This window comes from Podarcis tiliguerta (genome assembly GCF_965153285.1).
Source record: "Podarcis tiliguerta genome assembly, chromosome: Z".
NCBI classification, from domain to species: Eukaryota; Metazoa; Chordata; class Lepidosauria; order Squamata; family Lacertidae; genus Podarcis; species Podarcis tiliguerta.
Window position 1 is genome coordinate 37,538,302 of NC_139553.1, and position 25,187 is coordinate 37,563,488.

General features: G+C 41.4%; 1 long non-coding RNA gene across 1 annotated transcript; it reads left to right on the top strand.

Annotated features, from left to right (window-relative positions):
* Nucleotides 1–895: 895 nt before the first annotated feature.
* Nucleotides 896–14,322, top strand: LOC310668954. Its single transcript, XR_014506933.1, has 3 exons — nucleotides 896–992; nucleotides 13,193–13,286; nucleotides 13,906–14,322. It is a non-coding gene; the product is annotated as an uncharacterized lncRNA (long non-coding RNA).
* The last annotated feature ends 10,865 nt before the right edge of the window (nucleotides 14,323–25,187 follow it).

Consider the following 25,187-nt stretch of genomic DNA (forward strand, 5'->3'; position numbering starts at 1 on the left):
CAGTCGTGGACATCTCTGGGGTAGCGGCTCCCATATCGCTCTATTGGCTGAGGGAGCCAGTGTACAGCTTCCGGGTCTTTTGGCCAGCATGATTAAGCCGCTTCTGGTGAACCAGAGCAGCGCATGGAAACACCGTTTACCTTCCCATTGGAGTGGTATCTATTTATCTACTTGTACTTTGACATGCTTTCGAACTGCTAGGTTGGCAGGAGCAGGGACCGAGCAACAGGAGCTCCCCCCGTTGTGAGGATTTGAACCTCCGACCTTCTGATCAGCAAGCCCTAGGCTCTGTGGTTTAACCCACAGCACCACCTGTGTCCCTCCGAGTATGTTACAGTTGTTGTTGTTGTTTAGTCGTTTAGTCGTGTCCGACTCTTCGTGACCCCATGGACCAGAGCACACCAGGCACTCCTGTCTTCCACTGCCTCCCGCAGTTTGGTCAGATTCATGTTTGTAGCTTCAAGAACACCGTCCAACCTCCTCGTCCTCTGTTGTCCCCTTCTCCTTGTGCCCTCCATCTTTCCCAACATCAGGGTCTTTTCCAGGTACAATAGCACCACACAAATCTTTACAGAGTTTTCAGAAACACATAAAAATGAACATAGCTAAAGGGAACTGAACTCTTCTGGCCTCATTGCAGCTGCAGTCACATTTAGCTCAGTGGTAGAGCATCTACTTTGCATGCAGGAAGTCTGTAGTTCAGTCCCTGGTGTCTTCAGGTAGGTCTGCATCTTTGGAGAAGGGCCATAGCTCTGTGCCTGAAACACTGGAGATTTGCTACCAGCCAGTGTAGACAGCAGACTGATGGACCTGTGCTCTGATCCTGTATATGGTTGCTTCCTGTGCTAATATTAAAAGTGGATCCACATTCACCCTGTCATATGTTTATAGGTTCCCAATTCAGATGTTTCAGGAAAAAGGCTGAGGTGAGAGGAGGTCAAAGCAGATCAGAGATTGATGAGCTGAGGAAATCTCACCCCAAACAGAACAAGGTAGGGTATTATAGGTCAGGGGGGATTCTTGCATCCTTTCAAATCCTGCTGGATGCACAACTGCAGCAAATCTCTGTAACAGTTCATGATGGATGCCGATGTGCAGAAATAATATCATGTCCTCACATGTACACAGAAACCCATTTTGCTGGTGCACAATGAGTAAGGTGCTGAGCAGCCGCTGAAACTATGCCTAAATCTCCCAACTTACCTCAAGATGCCCCAGTTAACAGAAGACTTCCCTCTCAGCACTTTACAGGATCAGGTCCTAACACTGCAGCTTGCCACCTGTCTGACTTGATAGAGGTTCAAGATGGCATCTTCTTGCCTCATCAACTCTCCATCTGCTCTGTGCTCTTCTCTGAAAACATCTCTTTTTCTGCATTCATTTATCTTTCCTTCAAAATATTAATTATGTCTTCTTCTTCCTGTTCCCCAAGTGGCTCGAGACTCAAAGGAACTCTCATAAAAATAAGTTTCCTTTGGGGTAGATGGCACAAGAAGCTTCGGATGTCTTTAAAAAAAAACCCACCCAATTATAGGTAAAAGTACAGGCCACACATTTATTATGGCACACAAACATGTTGCAGGTTTTCTGCATGTACAAAGGCAAAAAGTATTAAGGACAGCAGTGAAGGTTAATCACACAGTTACACTAAAACACTGTTTATATTAGGAATGGACAGATGAGCCTTGTGTTTGCCCCTTGTGACCAAATGTGTGTGTGTGTGCGGGGGAAATCAGCTGAATTAATAACAGACTTTCACACAATGCCTTGCTGTCAGGACCAACCAAACTATTTAGGCACCACCTTATACCAGCTGCCAGTCCTCCTGAGATAAAGAGATAGGATGGGATGGAGAACTATATCCTTCCTGCCAATCCAGTCAACAGCCAAAGAACTAAAAAAGCAAATTCCTACTCGGACCACGAGTGACTGACTGCTCTTAGACAGTAGGGTAGTGAGTGATGAGGCAACTCATGCATGGCCATTGAGGAGCATAGCATAGGGTTGCCATATATCCGAAATTTCCTAGACATAGCCCAGATTCGACTGTTGGGAACAGTGTCTGGGTAGCAATTGCTGAAATGTCCGGATGCATGGCACCCATGTCAAAAGTGTAATTTTTTTTTTTTTGCAAAAAAGTGTAATTTCCCCCTCTTAAAAATAGCTCAGCAACTTTGGAGGTGGGGGAAAGTCAACAACTTTGCCCCCCCCCCAAGAAAGCTTCATTAAATAGCTCAACAACTTTTGTGGTCGCATTTTCACTTTTTGAAATATGGCTATCCTAGCATAGCAGCATTGGGGGAAAGCAGGGTGGGAACAGTTGCTGTGGTTCAGGGTAGGGAGAGGCATGGTGTGGAATGTGGGGCAGGCCAGGTAAGTGGTACACAGACAGGTAACTTGGGGGATCTTAGTTGTCCTATCAGCTGGCCCTTGGGTCTGTGGTTGCTGTTGCTGAATGCTAGATCAGCTCAGAGTAAGACGCCCCTCATTCATGATCTGATTGTATCAGATGCAGAGTGCTACAGATCTGGTCTGTATCACAGAGACTTGGGTGAGTGATCTGGTCCCTTCCAGCTGTGCCCACTGTGGTACTCAGTGCAGCATTAGGGCAGACTTGAGGGTTGGAGAGGGGGAGTTGCTGTAGTCTATAGAGATTCCATCTTTGTCTCCAGCCTCTCTGTCCAGTCAGGAGTATCTAGAGTGTGTGTTCCTGGCACTGGGAAATGGGGACAGATTGGGGATTCCGCTGGTTTACCACCCACCTTGCTGCCCAGCCATCTCCCATCCTGAACTGACCGCAGTAGCACCGGCTTGCCCCCACTGGGGACATGCTCCCTGGCATGCACGCTCTATGTCATCAACTGGGCAGGAAGAAAGTGATCTTAAAAGCGTGTTCTCCCTCATGGAGAGCACATGTTGTGGTGGGGACTACCAGGCCACCCCTCTGTTGCCAGGCAGGATTACTATGGAATCCTGGGACAACGAATGGATGGCTGGGTTGCTGGGGCAAATTCTATGTTGCAATTTGGTGGGAGGGATCAGAGGTTTTAAATCTCATGCTCACAGCTTGGGCGGTCTCTTTCGCTGCATGCAACGGATCACCCACCCACCCACCCTAAATTTAGGTTGCTCTGACCTTGCTATGCCTGTCATGGGGTCGTCTGCCATTGGGGCAGGGGTCTGGTAGGAATTTTGTCCATCTGGCTGATTGGCTGGGGCCATTTGGTTTTTGCCTACTGCGTAGCAAATTGTCACAACTTGTAAGGTTGCGGTTAGGCATTGGTTATCAATTGGTTGGTGGAGGGGTTAGGATTGGCTGGGCCTGCCCCTCCAAGGTTGCTGCAGAAAGGGAAATTCCATTAAAGAAATCCAGGGGGCTTGCCATCTTTTCGTCCGAATCCCTGGAATGGGCCTAGGGCCGGCAAGTCCTGGGGAGCATGTGGGGAGAGGTGGGGGTCTGTGCCTCAGCTCCATTTCTCCCCAAGATTGTTTTCCTTTACTGACTTTTGGTGGTGTCCGGAAATCAGTTCTGTCCCCGGGTGGGGGGACAGATATTCTTAACGAATGCCTAAATAGCCACTCACATTTTATGTATTTCAATAAAGTTGTGGCCAAAAACCTTAAACAAAAAATACGTGTGTGTTGTGAGTTATTGAGGGGTGGCTTGGGGACCTTGACACGCAAGTGGGGGATATTGACATAAGTTCTTTGTCACATCACTTCCTGATAAGATTTATACTTATAACATCTTTTGTCCTCTGCAGAGGCGGGGGACCTATGAGGATGGTCCACCCTCAGAGGCTGATGGATCCAATGGATTTCCAGACAGTTCTCAGAGATTTTCTGGCTGCACCGGCAAAGCAAGAGTTCCAGAGGCTACCGTCCTCTCCTACTTCCCTCTGCTGCCTGACTGGCTGTACTTTTGGCAGCCTTGGGTAGCTCCTAATGGGTTGACCCACGCCCAAGGACACTCAAATTGTCCAATTTGGTTTGGGTTTTATCTGAATCTGAAAAATATCCCTGATTTGGGGGGGGGGTCAGGGAAGAGAATGGAGCCCACCACACATACAAAGGAGATTCTATGAGGTGCTCTCCTTTTTCTGGGGTGTGGGGAATGAAAAAGGGATTTTTTTTTTCTTTCAGGAAAAAAAAATGTTATCTGAGGAACTTTAGCTCAGCTCAGATATTGTGTCATGATTCAGCCGCACTTTCTGACCCCACGAAGGGCAGTGGGTGAACTGACAGGAACCACAATGCGACTCCACAGACTGAGTCAAAGCTGCTCAGATATCCCCAATGCTCTGTGTCATAAACAGAAGAATGAGTCACCAGCTTACAACAAAAGCAGAATATGCTTGGGCAGTTATCACGGCCCATAAACTTTCAATGTGTCGTTCTGTTCATTATGTCCCTGTGAATAATTATGGAAGCATTTAACGAGCACTCGGTAAATAGCATTACTGGACCAGCTAGATTGCAAATAACAACAGCTGTTTTCTTGGTAGGGTACAGGAGAAAATAAAGCTTGTTTGGTTTAGGGGGTCTATGCAAAGATAGTGATGAATATCCCCTCTGCCAAGATAATTCGCTATCGCTGGATATTTTGTCTCCAAGGCTTTGAGTGAGTCATACCACCCCCTGTAGAGCCTGCTGGTCATTGAGGGGGCACTTAAAGGCAAAAATCTTGAATCTCTTTAGTCACCAGACTGTTGGCGTCATTCCCATAGGTCCCATTTTTCTCCTCAATCTCACTACAAGCAGGATGGCACCAACGCGTTTAAAGCAGCAGTAGAGAACACCCCAAAGTCTATTAAATCTTACAATAACAAGTCCCCAGATGAATGCAATTAAAGCACTAAGATTTACCGACAGTACATGTGGAGACCTTCAAAGGCAGTCTACTGCTACTCCAGGCAGCAAGGGGAAAGAAACAGAGAACTGAGAAGTTAAGAAGTAAATGTGTGTCCTAAACCAATGACTGAAACATCGAAGAAATTATTGTGCCTAACCCAAAGTTCACCTGAGCCAGAAATCCCTATAGGTGAAGCAAATATGATAGCTATGAAGGCTCAGCCAGACTTTCTTTGGTGTTGCATTTCTAGACACAGTTCTGAGTGTTAAAGCTCTTTGTCCAAATGTGGGTGTTTTTCATTTTTATTTTTTTGGTCCCAGAATTTCCCCTGAAAAAACCTGTTTTACCACAAACAGCCACCAGATTTTCCACAGATTGTGTGGTGCAAAAGGGAGTTTGAATGAGCCCTCATTCAAAGACAGGAAGCCAGAAGGACTGCATTCTCTCCTAGAAACCTTCCAGGGTTTCTTTCCTTTCTACAGTAATCATTATACTAGCTACACAGAGGCCAAAGGTTCATCTACATATCTTCATTTAGGGAACCCACTTTAGGACACATTCCAGCCAGGCAAAAACACTAAGCACAGATAACAAGGGCTGGTGAGTAATGTGGCCTAAGAAGATGACATGGCCAAAGTGCATTCCAAAGGTTGCATTTGGCCCTCAGGACTGAGGTTCCCCAGCCCTGATTAGATATAGATGTAAGCCATATTCACAAGCCTAAAAGGTCAAATATTGATAGCAATAAATAGAATTGTAGAATTGTAGAGTTGGAAGAGATCACGAGGGTCATCTACTCCAACCCCCTGCAATGCAGGAAACCTTTGCCCAAAATGGGGGTCAAACCCATGACCCTCAGGTTAAGAGTCTCATGCTCTTCCAATGGAGCTATGCCAACTTCCCATCAGTCCCAGCCAGCATGGGAATAGTCAGAAATGATGGGAGCTGGACTTTAGTCAGAATAGTCAGAAATGATGGGAGCTCCTGGACTTTAATAATTGCCTCTCTATCTCTCTGCAGCTCCCCCTGACATAAACAATGTGGGAGTCTCCCCATCTCCACCTTCAACAAACCAATCCTCTGCCTATATAATGTCTACATTTCTTTAGGAACTCAGACAATGATCTTCTCAGCCCCTGTTTCTTTAGAAATGGAGATGGAAGAATGTGATTTTATAAATGCAAATATTTTACCAGCTACTGATATTTTTCTCAATGTAGATGTATTGATCAATAATCTATGTCTGTCGCTTCCTCCTGAGAATGTGCATCAACCTTCCATGAGATCATACTCTTTCTTAGCCATTAGCTTGAGACATAGAGATTACTTGCATGTGGTAGGAAACAATCTATCACACACATATTAAACATCTTGGATTCAAGCCTCAGACTGATTCACTGGCTAGCCTTGGGTAATTCAGGGTTTCTTAGCCTCCATTTCCCTGTTTGTAAAATAGAAAATGACCTATCTTACAAGATTTGTGGGAGGATGAAAAGGGGTGGGTTTTTTAAAGAAAGTTGCACATTGAAGATACTATATATAGCATTAATTATAATTACCTAATACATAATTCATATATCCTCCTTACCATTCAGTCCAAAATACTCTTTTGATTAGGATTTGAGAGATAATTTGGCTTTTTGTTTTAAAATGTTCAAATGGCTGGACTTGTCAAAGCTTTGGGATGCTTCCCCACTACTGACAAGCATGCATTCTTTGATGTTCATTTGACACTCCCCATATCCTCCCCCAACTTGCCTTGTTTATGAAGCCTTCATCTTTTGCTTTTTTACTTTGTAATTTGAATCATCTGAACATCAATCAGCCAGCTAGCCTCTCACCTCTGCATTTTCAATTTGCCCTTCTTCACAACCCAGGTGAAACAGATTGTCTAGTCCCTAACATTATCTAGGTATGGTTCATATCACAGTATTTTTGAAACTAGATAAACAATCTGGAATCCACTGGCCAGGCAAAGTCCTAGATCATTCCCAAAATGCATTTTATTTAAAATGTTTTAACTCTGATTTTTAGCTGAAATGGCTCCCAAAGTGGCTTACAAAAATCTGTAGCCAGAGACTTACCTGTCCTGAGGCTTACAGTGCAAGAGACATGCCATGCAAAGAAAAATGGATGTGTAAGGAAGCAGGGGTGGGGGCTGCTGCTAGGTGACAGTTTTGTGGGAAACCAAAGACAAATGGTCTTTTACTAGAGGCGATAGAAGTGCTTCTTATCTTTCCTCTGTTCAGCAGCCTCGTGGAATGAAATCTGCTCTGCCATTAAGTTAGAAAGAGCGCATGCCTTTCATGTTGAACTCTGATTCACAGAGATGTTAACTGAACAGGATGTTGATTATCCAGTTTTTGAATTAGGAAACTTATGGAACCTACTCAGGTTTTTGTGACATAAGTCTGAACCTCTCAATTAAGGCACAAGTTAAGGCATGGGAAGAATATATGGTTGGTTGTTACTGTGCCTAGTAACAGGCAGGCACAATTAAGCTTCAAGATTGGCCAGACTTGTTATATAAATACCTGCAGCCTGGCTTTTTATGCCTACTTGGTCAGTGGATCCGAATTGTCTGCTGGATATAACCTACAAAGTCACAGTATAAAAACAAAAAACAACTTGTATAATTTATTTGTTTGTTTGTTTATACCCCAAAGGGAGGAATAGAAAATAATAATAATAATAATAATAATAATAATAATAATAATAATAATAATAGTTGTTGTTGTTGTTGTTGTTGTTGTTGTTGTTGTTGTTGTTGTTCTGAGTCAGATCATTGGCCCATTTTGCTCTGTACTGCTTACAACAGGAGTAGTCAACATGCTACCCTTCAGATCTTGCTGGATTCTGATTCCCTTAAGCCTCAACAACCATCATGGGCAGTGATGAGACATGATGGGAACAGGAGTTCCACAATGACTGAAGGCCATTATGTTGGCTATTCCTGCTCTACACTGTCTAGCAGGGTTTCATAAAAGGGTCTTTTCCAGCCTTATGTAGCATTTATAGGACTTTTCGTCTACAAATCATGAGATATGGCCCTTGAAGTGGATTCCTAAAGAATCCTCAATCTAGGTGCCGCTAGTTTGGATTCCTATGTGTGCACACATGTAGAGGAGGACATTGCTTATGATAGCTACAGGAAAATATTCAAGATGCCAGAAAATTGCATTTTATTAATGATTTGAGTCCTGTTTGCCTAACAACCCCCCGTTCAGAATTTCAAACCTTGTTTAGCTGAGTCTTAAAAAGGAAGCAGATTAATTTGGCATTTCTATGTGACCGTATTTCCTTCTGTTTCCCTTAGGAAAACAGGGTAAAACATAATGAATTGCTTTGTTCATATTAAGCAAGACTCATTTAACACATATGTGTTGTGATCCCTCCATAGATCTCAACCAGCTTCTCAGCGCGTATATTTTTTAAAGCATCTGTTTAAGTTTAAAAAAGAGTTTGTCCAGAAAAAAAAAAGCCTTTGACAATGGAAATCATGTTTTTCATTGTAGCCTCAGAAGTTGTTTTCAGAAAAATAACTTTTCACTGTTCTTGAGCCAAAAGGAGGTCCTTTAATACGAAGCACACACAGCAGTTTGATGTCGTACGTTTTCGACAACTTAGTTACATCCCATAAATGTCTAGACAAACGTAATTAAATGCAATGAAATACTTTTACGCCCACTAAACAGGATTAATCTTGCCTTTTTCAATTGGACTTGGATCAAGTTCTCTACAGGGCTAAAATACATTGGCTGGTTTGTTGTTGAGCTATTGTTTCTTTTGCTGCCTTTTTTTTCTTTTTTGAAACCTGCAATGTATATATATGAGCCTGCATTCTGAATAGTTGCTTTGAAAGATAAAATGTGCCTATTCTTTTTTTCTTCAAAAACCATTGTAGCCGCAAAGGGGAAAAAACCCCAAAGAAACCCACATTCCATACTATACAGTTAAGAACATTCAAAGAAAATGACTTCTCTGAATTCTGGGAACTGTAGTTTTTTTAAAAAAGGATGCCGGGAATTGTAGTTTTGTAAGGGGTAAATGACATTTACCAGCATTTCTTTCTGGAAAGCAATATGCTTTAAATATGTTATAAATGTATGACATAGATGTAAATTAACATGCAAGTAAAGTTCTGTGTGAAGGTGGGTAGCAATAGATTTATAATATTAATAATAATATTATAAATAATAAAAAGCTTCTTTGGCACCTAGTGGCTGGACTCAATCATTGATAGCAAATTGTTTATTTGCTTAAAGAAACACACACACACACACACACAACACACAGCGTCTTTTGTCAATGATTTTTAGGTGGTTAACAAGGTTAGAACAAGACAAATTGTTTTAAAATGTCTGACTTTTTATTGTGCTTTTATTTAATGGTTGATGTGTATATAGGCACATGCACACAAACAGCAGAGAAAAGCACAATTAAAAGCTAGAGCATTTAAAATGCCCACAGCAAAATCTTTTGCACATATACCCATAAGTAAATCCAGTTGAGTTCAAAGTTATTATTTACTCCCAAATAAGTGGCTACAGGATTTTAAGACAGTAAGAATGATTTGAAACAACCAGGCTTTTTTCAAAGGCCTTTTGGCTGGCTCCAAGGTTGTTGCACAGTAAGTATACTTATGAACACACTAGATGGGATGTTGCTGACCACTCATTATTACCTGATCCTTCCAGTCTTGGATGTTTGCTATGTGACAACATCAAGAAGGGCAAATGAAACCATCACTCTGAAATGGCCTTTATCCCCAGCCGGGGAGCTGGAACCCACCCGGCAAAGAAATAAAGGAGAAGAAGCTCATAATAATAATAATAATAATAATAATAATGGCTAACAGTGATTAAATAATAATAATCTATTATTTATACCCCGCCCATCTGGCTGAGCCTCCCCAGCCACTCTGGGTGGCTCCCAATCGAGTGTTAAAAACAATACAGCATTAAATATTAAAAACTTCCCTAAACAGGGCTGCCTTCAGATGGTTTCTAAAAGTCAGATAGTTGTTTATTTCCTTGACATCTGATGGGAGGGCGTTTGTTCCACAGGGCAGGTGCCACTACCAAGAAGGCCCTCTGCCTGGTTCCCTGTGACCTCACTTCTCGCAGTGAGGGAACTGCCAGAAGGCCCTCGGCGCTGGATCTCAGTGTCTGGGCTGAACGATGTGGGTGGAGATGCTCCTTCAGGTATACAGGACCGAGGCCGTTTAGGGCTTTAAAGGTCAGCACAAACACTTTGAATTGTGCTCGGAAACGTACTGGGAGCCAATGCAGATCTCTCAGGACCAGTGTTATAATTCACAATTCACACATAATTTTGGTTTAAGGTTTTTGGCATAATTTTGGCCACAATGTTATTAAAATGTGAGTGATTGCTTAGGCATTGGTTATGACTATCGATCCCCACGCCCAGGGACAGAACTGACTTCTGGATTCGAGTGAAAGCCAGTAAGGGAAAACAATATTGGGGAGAGCATGGAGCCAGGCACCAGACCCTCACCCCCCCCCCGTATGCTCCGGGGGGCTTGCGCGGCCCTAAGCCCCATTCAGGGGTATGGACGAAAGAATGGCAAGCCCCTGGATTCCTTTAATGAAATTCCCTCACAACAGCAGCTTTGGAGGGGCAGGCACCGCCAATCGTTACCCCTCCACCAACCAATTTTTTAACCAATGCCAAACCGCAACCTTACAAGTTGTGACGATTTGCTACGCAGTAGGCAAAAACCAAATGGCACCAGCCAATAAGCCAAATGGACAAAATTCCTACCAGGCCCCTGCCCCAACGGCAGATGACCCCATGACAGGCACAGCAAGGTCAACACAATAGTCCTAGAATAGGGTGGGTGGGCGGGTCATCTGATGCATGCAGCAAAAGAGCCCAGTCAGTGATGCGTGACTTGATTTTATAACCTTTGGTCCGTCCCCCTAAATGGCAACACCAAAATTTGCCCAGTAACCCAACCACCCAATCACTGTGGATGGTCATCCATACTAACCCGCCCAGCAACAGAGTGGTGGCCTGTCAGACCCCACTGCAACATGTGCTCTGTATGAAGGAGAACATGCTTTAACAGCACATAAAATGGGAGAAATGCTCCACTAAAACTCTTCCTGAATAAAGCGTATCTAAATCATTGGTGATGAACTTTTTCTCAGCCTGAGGGCCTCACTGCATCTCACCCCCCTGACCTGAACCTTCCATAAAACATAGTGTTTGGGATTGATAGGTCACACTTGCAGGGACATTATACCAGGTAGGTGCCACCCCTGAGAAACTCCCCTGAGAAATGGCCAGTGTCTCTTGGTTTGTATTGGGACTCACCCTCATTGCAGTCAAACCTGTTATCAGGGTTACAAGGCCTAGTATTTGCATGCCTGTTCCCTTTCAGTTTCACTCCTAAAATATCACTCAAAGGCAAAGGTGTTTTTCTCTTTTCTTTTCTTTTCTTTCTTTCTTTCTTTCTTTCTTTCTTTCTTTCTTTTTTTTTTTTTTTGGCTGATCCTGAACATGATAGTGGAAACAACCTGCCAATTTTTCATTTAGCCCCATCAAAATGCTTTAATATTAACTCAACAGGTTCACATGAAGATGCAACTGTTCCATTTATTGCAGACTCTCCAACTGCCCCTATTTTACAGGGACGTCCCCGATTTAGAGAAGCCGTCCCAGTTTCTGATTTGATCCCGGAAAGTCCAACTTTTCCTTAGGACATTGGAGAATGTTGGAGGGGATGGTAGGATGTCCCTATTTTCATTGGAGAAATGTTGGAGGGTATGGAATTATTTGACTCCCAAACCACCTGAAGGCAATCAAGTATAGGGAAGTTTTTAAAATGTTTAATGTTTTGTTATGTTTTTATATATGTTGGAAGCTGCCCAGAGTGGCTGTGGCAATTCAGTAAGATGTGTGGGGTATAAATAGTAAAATCATCATCATGGAATGAGACATTCCTATTTTCATGGGAGAAATGTTGGAGGGTATGTTATTGAGCATCTGATTTGCATGCAGAAGGCCTAAAGTCCAATTCCTAGTGTATCCAGGCAGGGCTACAAATATACCCTGGTTGAATCCCCAGCCCTTTACAGTAGGACTGGCAGGGAACCTTGGCTGAACTCCTGGAGAGCTACTGCCAATTACTGTAAGTAGTACACAAATGGCTAAAGACCTAACTCAGAAGAAGGCAGCTTCCTATGTTTAGAATGAAAATGTACAAAACATGCACCCCAGCTGCTCAGTTTTCTTAGCCATCCTCCATTGCCATGTAAGTGATCTGCAAATGATCTTAATGCTCATCTAGATTAAATGTGATCATTGGCTCAACTCCTTGTATCCAATAGTTGTGTGTGTGTGTGTGTGTGTGTGTGTGTTGTGGAAGCAGAATAAACTGCTGTAGCTGTAAGGCAAAGCTCCCAAGAGTCATCACACCATAGACAGATTTCCATCAATGTTGTCCTGACAGTTATCCCAGATTTGCAGGAAGTAGGAAATGTTTCAAAACAAGTGATCAGTGTCAAGGCTCTTTAAACGATCTGCCACCAAAACGAACATTTCTCAGTCAGCAGAAAGGGACAAATGTTAGACATGGTGAGGCAGCATATATCAAGTGGTGACAGAAGCGCTGTGGACTTCATAAGGAATGTGTAGCTGGCAACATAGACCAAAATGGGCACAGACAGGAGATGCATAGTGTATGTATTATGTGCTTATTTTTTCATATCCTAGCCCCATATTTTTTAACCTACTTCATCCAGATGGTTGAGTAGGTAACACACCTAAAAGGAACTGTCAAATTCAGTGGAGCTCTATTATTGTGCTAGGTGCAGTTCTCAAAGAGAGGGTTCTCTTCCCCGAGAGAAGTCTCATTTTGCCAAACATTTTGTATTTTGAATTGTTGTTAAGATACCTAATATGAAATACAGAGAGCGGCCTTAAATTCAGTCAGACCAATGGGGTATCCATCAATTGGGAGTCACTCAGGTGTAGGGAAACCTACAGCCAGGGGTCCAGGATAGGCAACAGTGCAGGTGGCCCTTGCTGGGATGCTAAACTTCCAAAAGCTTTCCAAGGGTACTAGGTTTTGATGCCAGGAGTTTTGACCAGAGAGTACCAGGTTCAAACCTCACTGCATTTGCCTTTAGCCTTTGTACTATGATTTGTGAACATATGTGGATGGGAAGCAAGGTAAATTCAGCAATTTAAAGAAGTAATAATAATCTTTTTCTTTCTTTTTTTGTAAGAATAGCCACTTTAGCAAGATGACAATGACAGCAACAATAATGTCGTCAACAACAACAACAACCAGCATGTTTTCCCCTTCTGCAGCTTTAAGGGGGAATATCTGGTCTGAGGCCATCAGAGGAAGGGGAAGAAAACTATAGCAAGTTTCCCAATGCACAGAATTTCTTACAAATACCAGGTTTATTTATTTATTTATTTATTAAAGAAAATTGGAATAATGGATGATTCCTGATCCATTAACAATGCTTTGGAAACAAGATCAAGCAATTCCAAAATATTAGAAATCCAGTTGAGAGTTCCTGAAACGTCCCTAACAAGAGATAGTCAAGCTACAATCCCCACCCTACTTACCTGGGAGAAAGCCGCACTAAATTCAACAGGATTTACTTCTAAGTAGATATGGTTCGACTTCTGCTGTGAGTCATTGTTTATTTCAATGGCCCATTTAGAGTGAAATACAACTGCTGTGTAATCTTATACACTGAAAAGAAATCAGACCCTCTAACCTTCTGTTTTGTATTTTATACTCTCTTTTCTACAGCACTGGAACATATTTTTCAATCAATTGCTGATTGTAATTCTTCTGAAAAATTCCGATGTAATTCCCCACCCCACTCCAAAAGTCAATATTAACAGATGTTGTTTGCTTAAGTCTGAAAGTCTTCCAGAAATATGCTTCTGTCAAATGTATCCATCTATGGTTTCATAAAGTTTCAGATTCATAGAATCAATATCAGCAGCTGTTCTCTACTCTCTCTCTCTCTCTCTCTCTCTTATTTAATTTTTTTTCTCTCAAGGCATTACAGAAGTGCTTCCTCCTGCATAATTTTGAAAGAAAATTGAAATCACCAAGTGTATGACAGCTATCACTGTTTCCAGAGTGCACACGCCTGTCAACTTCTTGAGATATACATTGTCTTCATCTAATATCATTGGAGACCAATAATTAAGCAGAAAAGAGAGTTTTAATTAGTTCATGATGAATGCTTGTCTAAATCGATGTAGCGTAGGCCATATGTGCGAGACACATCTATATTAGTGCTGGATTAGCATTCCAGGATCTGCAATGACAACGCCAAGTAATAGCTGTATATTGCTGAGCTGCTGAAAGGAAAGGTAAGGTATGAACACATTCCATAGCTTGGTAATCATTTTTTTTTTAATGGCACACATTAGAATTACATCTGAAAAGCTTGAGAAAATAAAAGTGGGCTATGTCTGCTACTGAAAGGACAATATTGTAGATGCCACACTCAGAGGCGTAGCATGGGGGGAGGGGGGCGTGGCCCCAGGCACACACTTTTGAGGTGGCACAATCAGGCGCCCCTCAAAACAGACACATAGCCCTGGCAGCTGAGGAATGGCAGCGGGCAGCTTGGACTAGTGGGCAGGTGCACGGAGGCAGCAGGTGAAGAGCCTGTGTAAGACCCCTGGGTGTGCGCCAGTAGCCCACCTGCCCAGTCCACCGGTGGGGGGGGGTGTAACACTTGCCCCATTACAGGTACCAGCAACCCATGCTATGATGCTGCCACACCCACTGCTGGGGAAAAAAACCCAACCCCATCTTTTTATTGGACTTTTAAAAAGAGTATAAGCATATGTTAATAACAGAACAAAAACAGCAGGAGAGAGAGGATCAGAGATTGCAGGAAGAAACTTATTAATCAGGTCCAATCAAGGACATTTTTGTTGTTGTCCATATTTCAGACAAGATCATCTATCAATGACGGACAATAGAGCCAAAAAAGGGTGAAAAGGCCCTCTTTCTTTCAGATGTCTGGCTCACCTCGTATGGTGAGAACATGCAAAGGATGCTCTCATTTAAGATATTAGTGTCATCAACCTGGCGTCTCTGAGTGGGAGTGTGCCTGAGAGTGCATTCTGTGTGAAAGGTCTTTATAAATATCCCCTCAAAATTATGTTCCTTCTCAGAGTGAGGGCAGATCTCTCTCTCTCTTTCTCTCTCTCTCTCTCTCTCTCTCTCACACACACACACACACACACAAAACAGAGAGAGTGAGAGATTGAAAGTGGTCCCTTTCTCTGGGATGGGATTTGGTAGCCAAATGAGACTAATTCTCCAATGGGAAGGAATGGACTAGCCTAGTATTTAAGGCTTCTCCACTCCCTCCTTGTGCCTTTTGCAATGCCAGCCCTCCCACTATAGTTCCTTTGCTTAGCAACTATTTCAGGGACTGAGAAGGAATTTTGGGGGAGCCACCGAACGGCACTTGGTAGCTTCACTTTTAAATGTGACCTGAATCAGGTTTCTTCCCCACTCCTGGCTATGATTAGGCTTTAGTGGGTCTGATCCAAGTATGCATTCATTCCATCTGGAATCATAGAATTATAGAATCATAGAGTTGGAAGAGACCACAAGGGCCATCGAGTCCAACCCCCTGCCAAGCAGGAAACACCATCAGAGCACTCCTGACATATGGTTGTCAAGCCTCTGCTTAAAGGGAAAAGAGTTTCGTTTGACAGCAAAAGCTATAGCATCACACTTAAAATCTGGGAACTAGTTTAGTAACAGAAATGTACACATTAATAGTGGCATTAATAGCTGAATAGTCAAGAGTCCAGATGTCTATCAAAGTTTTGCTTGTTTTTTTCAAGTTTAAAATGTGTCTCTAGAGTGCCCAGTTCTTATTTTCTGAATACAGACATACACAAAGTGAAGCTTTCAGTCACAGGACTCTAAAATCATTGTTTCAGGTGTATGTGGTAGAGGATAGTATAATAATAATAATAATAATAATAATTAATAATAATAATAATAATTTGAATACCACTCTTCATTAGGGCAAATTGTTCCCTGTCCCATCAACCTCTATCTTGGTCCCACCAAACACCCTGCCTTCTTTCTTAAAACCAGCCCAGGCAGTGGTCCTGGCTGTATTCTTCCTTTCAGCCTGATAGCTCAGTTGGTTGCAAATGAGACTTGTAATCTCAGAGTCGTGGGTTTGAGCCCCACGTTGGGCAAAAGATTCCTGCGTTGCAAGGGTTGGACCGGATTACCCTTGTGTTCCCTTCAACTCTGTAATTTGTTCTATAATTCTTCTTAGTCTCAGGCCTGCCCCTTGTAGAAGAGGTTTCCCCTTGATGTTGGCTCAAGCTTTGACTACTCTTGGTTTCCCTGCTTTACATTGCATGAGTCCCAATGAGCACCAGCCACCACTGGGTATATTGCATTCAACCTATTCCGTTATTACATGTGTGTGGGTAAGAAGCAGTGCAAAAGAATTGAGCTCAGAGGAAGGCTTTAAATGCCTCCAGGATGAAAAGCTGCTAGAACTACTACAGGCAGCCATTGAAGAGCGCATTGGTAACACAGGGGAATGCTTTAAAATGCCAGGTTGATGAATGGTAATTAGGAAGTGCATATAGGTTAACAGATGAAATTTGGAGCCTTTATAGTACACTAAATGATTAGATCTGTTAGCAGAACAGATTTCTGTTCCACAGTGTGCTCCCCACCCTGTATATCTTAATCTGCCTGTAAGCATATGTGTAAAATAAGCCTCGTTCTTCAGCACTGCAATCTGATAAACAGCAGTGATTTTCATTTTGGTATTAGCGGGAAATGTAGGAATTACTTGGGACCATTGCAGTACGATAAGGCACACAGATGGTCCAACTGTGATATGAGGGTATGTCTCATTCAAGCATGCTTTGCTTAAATTGGTATCATTTCAACAGGAAGAGCAAATGAGAAAATGGCCTGGAAGGGTGAAAAGAAGAGTAAAATGTGAGCTCCAATCAGGCTTTAATTTGGCAGAAGGCTCAGGTAGTATTGCATATCTGAATTTTGCACCACTTGGTACTGTATCACACAGGAGTATCAATCACATGATTTCACTACCCCTGATGACTGGCTGTGCAATGCGATTCTACAGGAAATGTTACGTTTGACTTGATATGATAATATTTGCCTCTGGGGTTTGATCTTGTATAGGAGGGGGCAGCTGCCCATTCACACAATTTATTTAAAAATGTATGACCTGCTTTTTTATAACAAAAATTCAAAGTAGCTTACAAATAGCTCCTGAAATACATAACACAAAGTCAAAGTCAAATGACTGAAATGAGTTCCATGTAGGAAAATGTCTTACACTGAGTCAGACCATTGGTCCATCTGACTCAGTGCTATAGACACTGCCTGCCAACCACTCTGCTGGGCCTCAGATTGGGGACATTCCCTCTTCTACCTGGAGAATTAGCCTCAGATGCTGGGCATGAGAAGCAGATTCTCTAACACTGAACTGTGGCCCTTTTCAAAAGAGCAAGATAAAGTAAATAGGAACATTCAGACAGCACCACAAATGCATTCAAAGAACATGCAAGGGAGGTTACAAGGCATCACTAGCTAGCCCCATGTGCTAGCGCTCTCAGCAGCCAATGTGCCCATTCAGTGGCCATGCTCCAATTCCATTGGAGCACATCACATGGGGCAGTAGGTGTAGAACTTCTCCATCCAAGCGTGACACTAAATGGTCCCTTCTACACTCAAATCTGTAGCTAGGGGAAAGTTGTCCGAACCCTACTAACAAGCAGCATAAAAAGAGGGAGATAAAACTTTAACCCATGGTAAAAAGTTGAACAAAATAAAATGTTCTTGGCGTATCACCACAAGAGGGAGGGAGAGAGAATGAGATAGAGAGATAGAGATAGAGATAGAGATGATAGAGATAGAGATAGAGATGATAGAGATGATAGAGATGATAGAGATAGAGATAGAGATAGAGAGAGAGAGAGAGAGAGAGAGAGAGAGAGATTAGAGATAGAGAGAGAGAGAGATGCACATGTCTAGGGAGGGAGTTACAAGACCTGGGTGTTCCAAAAGAAACATCCCATCTCACATCCTATCTCACATCCCAACCATGCTTCCGAAACTGGCCAGGTTCATAGCAGGATGGGCCCAATCCAATCTGGTCTGACCCCTGCATTATGGCACAGTCATTAACTCCAATTCCCAACCAGCATGGCTGGTTCAAGGCACCAAACAACATTTTGGTCACTTTACACCAGGGGTTGTCAGCCTGGTCCCTACCACCCACTAGTGGGCGTTTCAGGATTCTAGGTGGGCGGTAGGGGGTTCTACAGCACAAGCTAAATCCTCCTTCCACTGAGCACTGGTGGGCAGTAAGGAAATTTTACCATCAAGTAAGATGCATTAGTGGGGGGTAGGTATAAAAAGATTTGACTACCTCTGCTTTACACTTTGGAAGTCACCTCTCTCTGGTATCTGCCCTCCAAGATTTAGGACAGGTATGGTTCTCTAGATGTTGTTGACCACTGCCCAGGCTGTCTGAGGATGATTAGCACTGCAGTTCAACATCTGAAGGGCCACATCTTGGATTTAGCATCCAGATTTAAAGCTCAACCCAGAAGTGGTGAATGCATTGTTAATCTGTGAGTCAAAATGCTTCTTTCTCACTTGAATCAATATCCTCTCCAATCTTAGCTCAAGTGTGGATGGGGCTTGTAAAAAAAAAATGAGGAAAACTTTTTATTTAGCATTTGGTCTCTGCCAAGTGGATAGAAGATAGAAAATCACTGAGCTTGCCAGAATTTATCATACTGTGCCTCTAAAAGTGAAAACAGGTTTTTCCATAAAGAAAAGCAAATGTTGTGTTTTGTCACAGATAATATTTTGAAAGTTGGTTGCAAGTATCTTTGCGGCTCAGAAAAATGCTTTTTGCAAACTGATTGCACACTTCAAAAAAAAAATACCAAAGCCTTCCGAGACCTCCTTAAAACTAATTAACCAGCTTTTGCAAAACACAGAGCCTTCTTTCAAGTCGAACTCACAATCCTGCCACCTTGGGGAATAATTTTCTTGTTTTCCTAACATTTTCCCAATCTAATTATTGTACCTCTAAATAGGAGATTTGTTAATACACAACTTGATTAATTAGATATGTTATTTCTCTATCAGGTGAAAAATCACCAAAGGATTTTGATAGTAAGCTTATAAAAATCAGCAAGGGCTATGGAAGGCAAAAAGCAATTAATTCCCAATTAAAAACCCATTTGACATATTTGAGAGATTAATACACAAATTGGATTTGTAACTAACAAAAATAATTAGATTTTCCCTTTTGCAAAAAAGAAAAAGAAAAAACAGAAAAAGAAAGACGAATCAATAGTTCCATTTGATAGGTTCTTCTTGAGTGAAAACATGGTATGAAAAATGACACACACACCAAGAAAATGACAATAAGCTGCCAATCCCTCTGGGGAACAGCTGTTGCTCAGTGATCAACCATGCAGTGATTCTCATGCAGAAGGTCCCAGGTGCAGTACGCCAAATCTCCAGGTAGGTCTGGGAATGTAACTATTTTGAAATATTAGAGAGCCACAGCTAGTCAATGTAGCCAATACTTAGCTAGCTGGACCAATGGTCTGACTCAGTATAAGGATGTGTTACTATTTTATCTCATGTGCATAAAAATATCCCCATACAATTGGGGTCTGTTTGAGCTAGAAAAATGGAGCTGACCAAAAGTCCACCCATGGATAAAGAAACAACAGTAAAGACAATAAAGAGTTGACATAAATTTCACTGCTTGTTATTTGATAAGGGGAAATATAATGAAAATGTGTTATCATTGGGACCTCACACCAGTAAAATTGGCAAAGATCTATAAAAAAATATTCAAACCTTTGTTGGAGATGTAAAGCGGGGGTGGGAACAATGCACTATATGTGGTGGGGGTGTAAGGTGATCAAACAATTTTGGACCAAGATACATGAAGAGTTGAAAAGAATATTTAAGAGCACAATTCTCAAAAAGCCAGAAGCATATCTATTAGGCTTAATAACCAACGATATCCCCAAAGATAAAAATAATATATTTCTCTATGTGACAGCAGCGGCTAGATTACTAGTGGCAAAAAAAATTGAAAACAGGAAAAATACAAGAATTATCAGAATGGAGAATTAAGATCTGTGAATTTATGGAGATGAAAAAATTAACAGCATCAATTAGAGGCTGCCCCAAGCAAAAAATTAAGAGAGAGTGGGAGTGTGTAGAGATATATATGAAAAAATATGGTTATGGAAATTAAGTTTAACATAAACGTAAAAGGAAAGACTCGCAAGGATACAAGATGATATTATAAAGGATATGACTATTAAGCATAAATAACAACTAACACAACAAGAAACAATAATACAAATGCCAATAAGATCTCACATGGGTGAGGGGAAGTCGGGTGGGAGGGGAGGGGTGGTATTTGAAAAATTATTGAGAATGTGATATAAAAGTAAAATGATTGTGTTTGTAATTTGAATTATTTTGAATGATTGTGGTTGTAAGTTTCCCCCCTAGTTTTTACTTCTCTTTCTGTCACAAAAACTTTAAATAAAAATAAAATAAAATATTGGTTTTGCCTCACCATTCTTCTGACTCCCCCTCTCTTCTGGCTCCAGCCTCTCTGACTTGTGCCTACCCTAGATAGATATAGGTAGAGATAGATAGATAGATAGGTAAGTAGATAGATAGATGATAGATAGATAGATAGATGATAGATAGATAGATAGATAGATGATAGATAGATGATAGATAGATAGATAGATAGATAGATAGATAGATAGATGATGATAGATAGATAGATAGATAGATAGATAGATAGATAATAGATAGATAGATAGATAGATGATAGATGATAGATAGATAGATAGATAGATAGATAGATGATAGATAGATATAGATAGATGATAGATAGATGATAGATAGATAGATAGATGATAGATAGATAGATAGATAGATTAGATAGATAGATAGATAGATAGATGATAAATATATGATAGATGATAGATAGATAGATAGATAGATGATAGATAGATAGATAAATAGATAGATATATAGCTAGATAGATGATATAATTTATTAGTCACCCAGTAACAGCAGATCTCTGGGTGATGGATGAAATACTGCGACAGATAAAGAATCAATGGATGTAATAAGCAGTAAATAAATGTAACCACACCAGTAAATAAATAAGCAAAAGTACAGTGACCTTAGAAACACATGAAAAGGTACATGTATGCAGAGGAATTAATATATGCTCTGCACAACTGTTGGGTGGATCAGAACATACTTATCTAAGAGAGTTCACACTTCCCTGGGCGTTGTGATGCAGATTTTGGCATATTAGCAAAGTAAAATTTAAACATGCATTAAAATCTGCATTGTTGAGACTCCCCCCTTTTAAACAACACCCCCCAACTTTTTTTAAAAAAAGCAGATTAAAGCAGAAATGGAATAGGTTTTGTTTGATTTTTTTGAAGAATTCCTCCAACATTTTCTGTCTGCAGGACTTTCTACATCTGCCTTTAATTTTTACTGAAAGCAAAACATGTCGACAATATGTAAACCTCTTCTTCATCCTAAGAAAATATCAAGATTGGTTTTGTTTCCTCTGAAATTCTCATAATCCCCTCCCGCTTTCTTAAGTAGGAACATACAAATTTACCTTGAATTTTGCTTTAGGTAGCAAATTCAGTAGCAACTCTTGTTATAAAACTGTATTTAAGTCAAAGCCCAAAAGCCTACAGCATTCTGGAGAAAAATAATCCATATTAACATATCAATCTTATGTTTAATAATGACAGACCACTTGCTGGGACATTTTACATCACTGACTACTTTGAAGAACACTCCCTTAGTACTGGGTTTCAGGGTAGGGGGATGAGCAAAGCAAGCTTCACACAATTGCATGCTGTACTTTAAAGCCTCGTATAACTTTCATCGCATTCAGAGGGCTGTCTGGAGAACCATATGGATGTGAACTCTCACAATCTGTCACATATCTGATCTGAAAGTTCTTGTATTTCTTCTGTTGGAAACCTTACAAGCAAGGGACCACTGTGACAGTTGACGGCAACTGGCTCTGTTGCTTGCTCAGGCACAACTAATGTAATCAAATAGGTATTTCAATTTCAATTTCTAAACTGCATTCAGCAAGCACTGACAGAAACTATCTCTTTTGGCATATCTGGCCCTACCCTTAGGCAGAGTGAGGTAGGTGCCTCAGGTGGAAAGATGGGGGGCAGTGGCAATATGTTGCAGGACAATATTTTCTGTGTTACACAGCCTGCCCAAAGCTCCATAAATTATCTTGCTGTCCTCAAGTGTGGTGAAGGATCCTGTCCCCTCACTAAGGCTGAAGTAAAAGTAAAGTGCCACTCTGATTGTCTTCTGCTTATGTAATAAGCGAGGTGCAATTTTGCCTCAGCAACAAAATATATTTGGATAGCCCTACTTCAGGAGGAGGTGAGGTTGTTGTTGATTCCCCCAAAATTTGCCATAAATTCAAGGACAGAGCACATTATTTGCATGCATACAGTCCCAAGACTGATCATGGGCACCCCCTGTTTGCAAGTGCTCAGTTTGTTCGCTCTGGAAAAGGCCTTGCCTAAGACCTTGAAAAACCACTGAGTGAGAGCACAGAATAAAGGGCTACATAGATCAAGAGTGCGATTCAGTTCATATGCCCATCACTGGCTGTTTTTAAAAGCAGGCTGGATAAACATGCAATTTGATTGGTTTGGTTTTGTGGGGCAGGCAAGGTAAGTGGGTCATTCTTGTTCACATGTAAGGCTATGCATGAGTGTATAGGTTTGTAACTGCTACGCCCTTACTGAGAGATGGCAAAAAATTAAAAAAATGGTGATGGAATCTGACCATGACTGGAGAGTTTTTGTTCAGAAATTGATCATTGCTGGTATCAGAAATTTAAAAAGCTGTGTTATATGCTAAGGGTGTTCTTCCAGATGTTCTTCAGTTCTCTTCAGTCCCAGCCAGCATGTCCAATGGTTAGGGATGGTGGGAAGTGAAGCCTTGACTAAAGGTACAGAGGTCCCCCATCTGTGTAATACAGAGTCTTGTCCATCTAACCCATTTTGTCTTGTCTGGCTGATGGTGCTTCTCTAGGTTATTTCCCAGGCCTTGAGATGCTTTCACCAAAGATGGACCAAGAATTTTGTATGTGTAAAGCATGTGCTTTTATCACTGATCTGTGCTCTCCCTGTATACAATTGGGCTTAGGTGAGCATCAACCTCATTTATTTTTGCCCTTTGCAAACTGTAAGTAGGGGTGACAGATGAAGAAAGGGTGGAATTCAACTAAGTTTTAGGGCCCATCCACAATTCCGCTTGTGTTGTGGCTAGAAAGCACATATGCGAGTGGTTTTTCGCTTGAGCACACCTTCTAGGCATCGGTGTGCTCCCTCACAAGGGAAAACCCAGTCTTTAGTGATAGATTGGAACAAATGACAATGTGGGGTAAGCCTGAATTGCCATTTGAACCAATTGAGTGTTAAAGAATGGCTGTCCCTGGTGGAAAGCAAAGGGAAAACAGGAAGCGCGTGTAAGTGCTTACTCAGAGTCAACCAATTTAAATTAATGAACATTACTAAGATCTACTAATTTTAGTAGTTGAATACCTCCCAAAGGATGCTATTCAATCGTGCAGTTTAGCAGACTCTGGCCACTTTCGACTCTGGTGCAACTCAATATTGAATTTGGATCTATCCATTATTAGATCTGCACCTCCATCTGATATTTCCCATAAGTAAATGGCTCCTTCTAGGAAGAAAAAATAACTTCCAAGCCTGGACGTTCCCATACAAACCAGTCCTTCATCCACCTTCTGTTTATGATATAATATCCCAATGGGGTTGAGAAAGAAATAGGGATTGGGGGAAGTGGAATTAGAATCTCCTGCTGGTGAGTGTCTTCATTTTGTCCCCCTTCATCAATGCCAGACAAGAGCTGCTGATTTACTGCAATGGCTCATGGGAGGTGAACGTTTATTGGCATTCCACTGGCACACAACTCAGATTAGCCAGAATAGTCTTGCTAACAAGCAAAAATATTAATGTATTTGACTCCCCACCCACTAATAATACTACGATTACCTCACAGCAGAAGTAACGAAGGTCACATCCTATTAAACTGCACTGTTGAGAGAAAAAGAAACGATTAACTCTGTAAATATCAAGTCCACTCAATTACATTTTGTGTGATGGCACAGAAAACAGAATGTATGCAAATTGGATGAAATAAATAAGATGAATTGTGGAATTCTTTTTTTCTCCTTCAAATGAATAATAGAGTGTTATAGCACTTATCAATTTTAAAACACATTCCCAACACCTCTAACACTTCTTTGCAACCATAAGAACTATATTGGTTCAAATAATTTCCTTCACAATGGAATGTGTGTGCATGAGAAATAAAAGAGAATTTAAATAAGAAATCCCTATGAATAGAAAGCTTCTGGATGAACTGAGGGAAAGCAGGCATGTACAAAATGGTGGCCATTAGCAACGTAACTTAAAGACTAGGATCTGTGGATTAATGCAATCCTACCAATACGTAAAATATAATAATGTGTAGTTCATATATGAGAAAACTACCATGGGAGAAGCAGCTCTCAAATTCACTTAAATCTCCCATTCATTTTGTTATTCGGAGGGTTATATTGCTGACCCAGCTGCCAGAATAATGGAATCACAAACCCAGTTAGAATCATAGAATCTTAGAGGTGGAAGGGACCCAATGGTCATCTAGTCCAACCCCTGCAATACAGGACTCTCAAGTAAAGCATCCATGACAGAAGGCCATCCATCATCTGCTTAAAAAACCTCCAAGGAAGGAGAGTCCACACCCTCCTGAGGGAGACTGTTCCACTGTCGAACAGCTCTTACTGTCAGAAAGTTTTTCTGTATATTTAGTCAGAATCTCCTTTCTTATAACCTGAAGCCAATACTTTGAGTCCTACCTTCCAGAGCAGGAGAAAACACGCTTGTGCGGTAACAAGGAAACAAGAGAGTGAAGTAAGGTGTGCACAAAGAATAAAATCTGTGGCCTCAGCTAAATTGGTAAAGAAAAAGTGATTTATATGTGTTGTATATGCAATATAACACTGTGCCAACAGATGGCAGCACTGTGGAGCCCCGTTTTTCCCTACCAAATTTCCCATGTTTAAATTTACAACATGTTTAACTGAAACGTTTCTTTGATGTGTCTAGATCCAGCCTGTGTGTGCTTAGGAAGAGGAGATCTCTA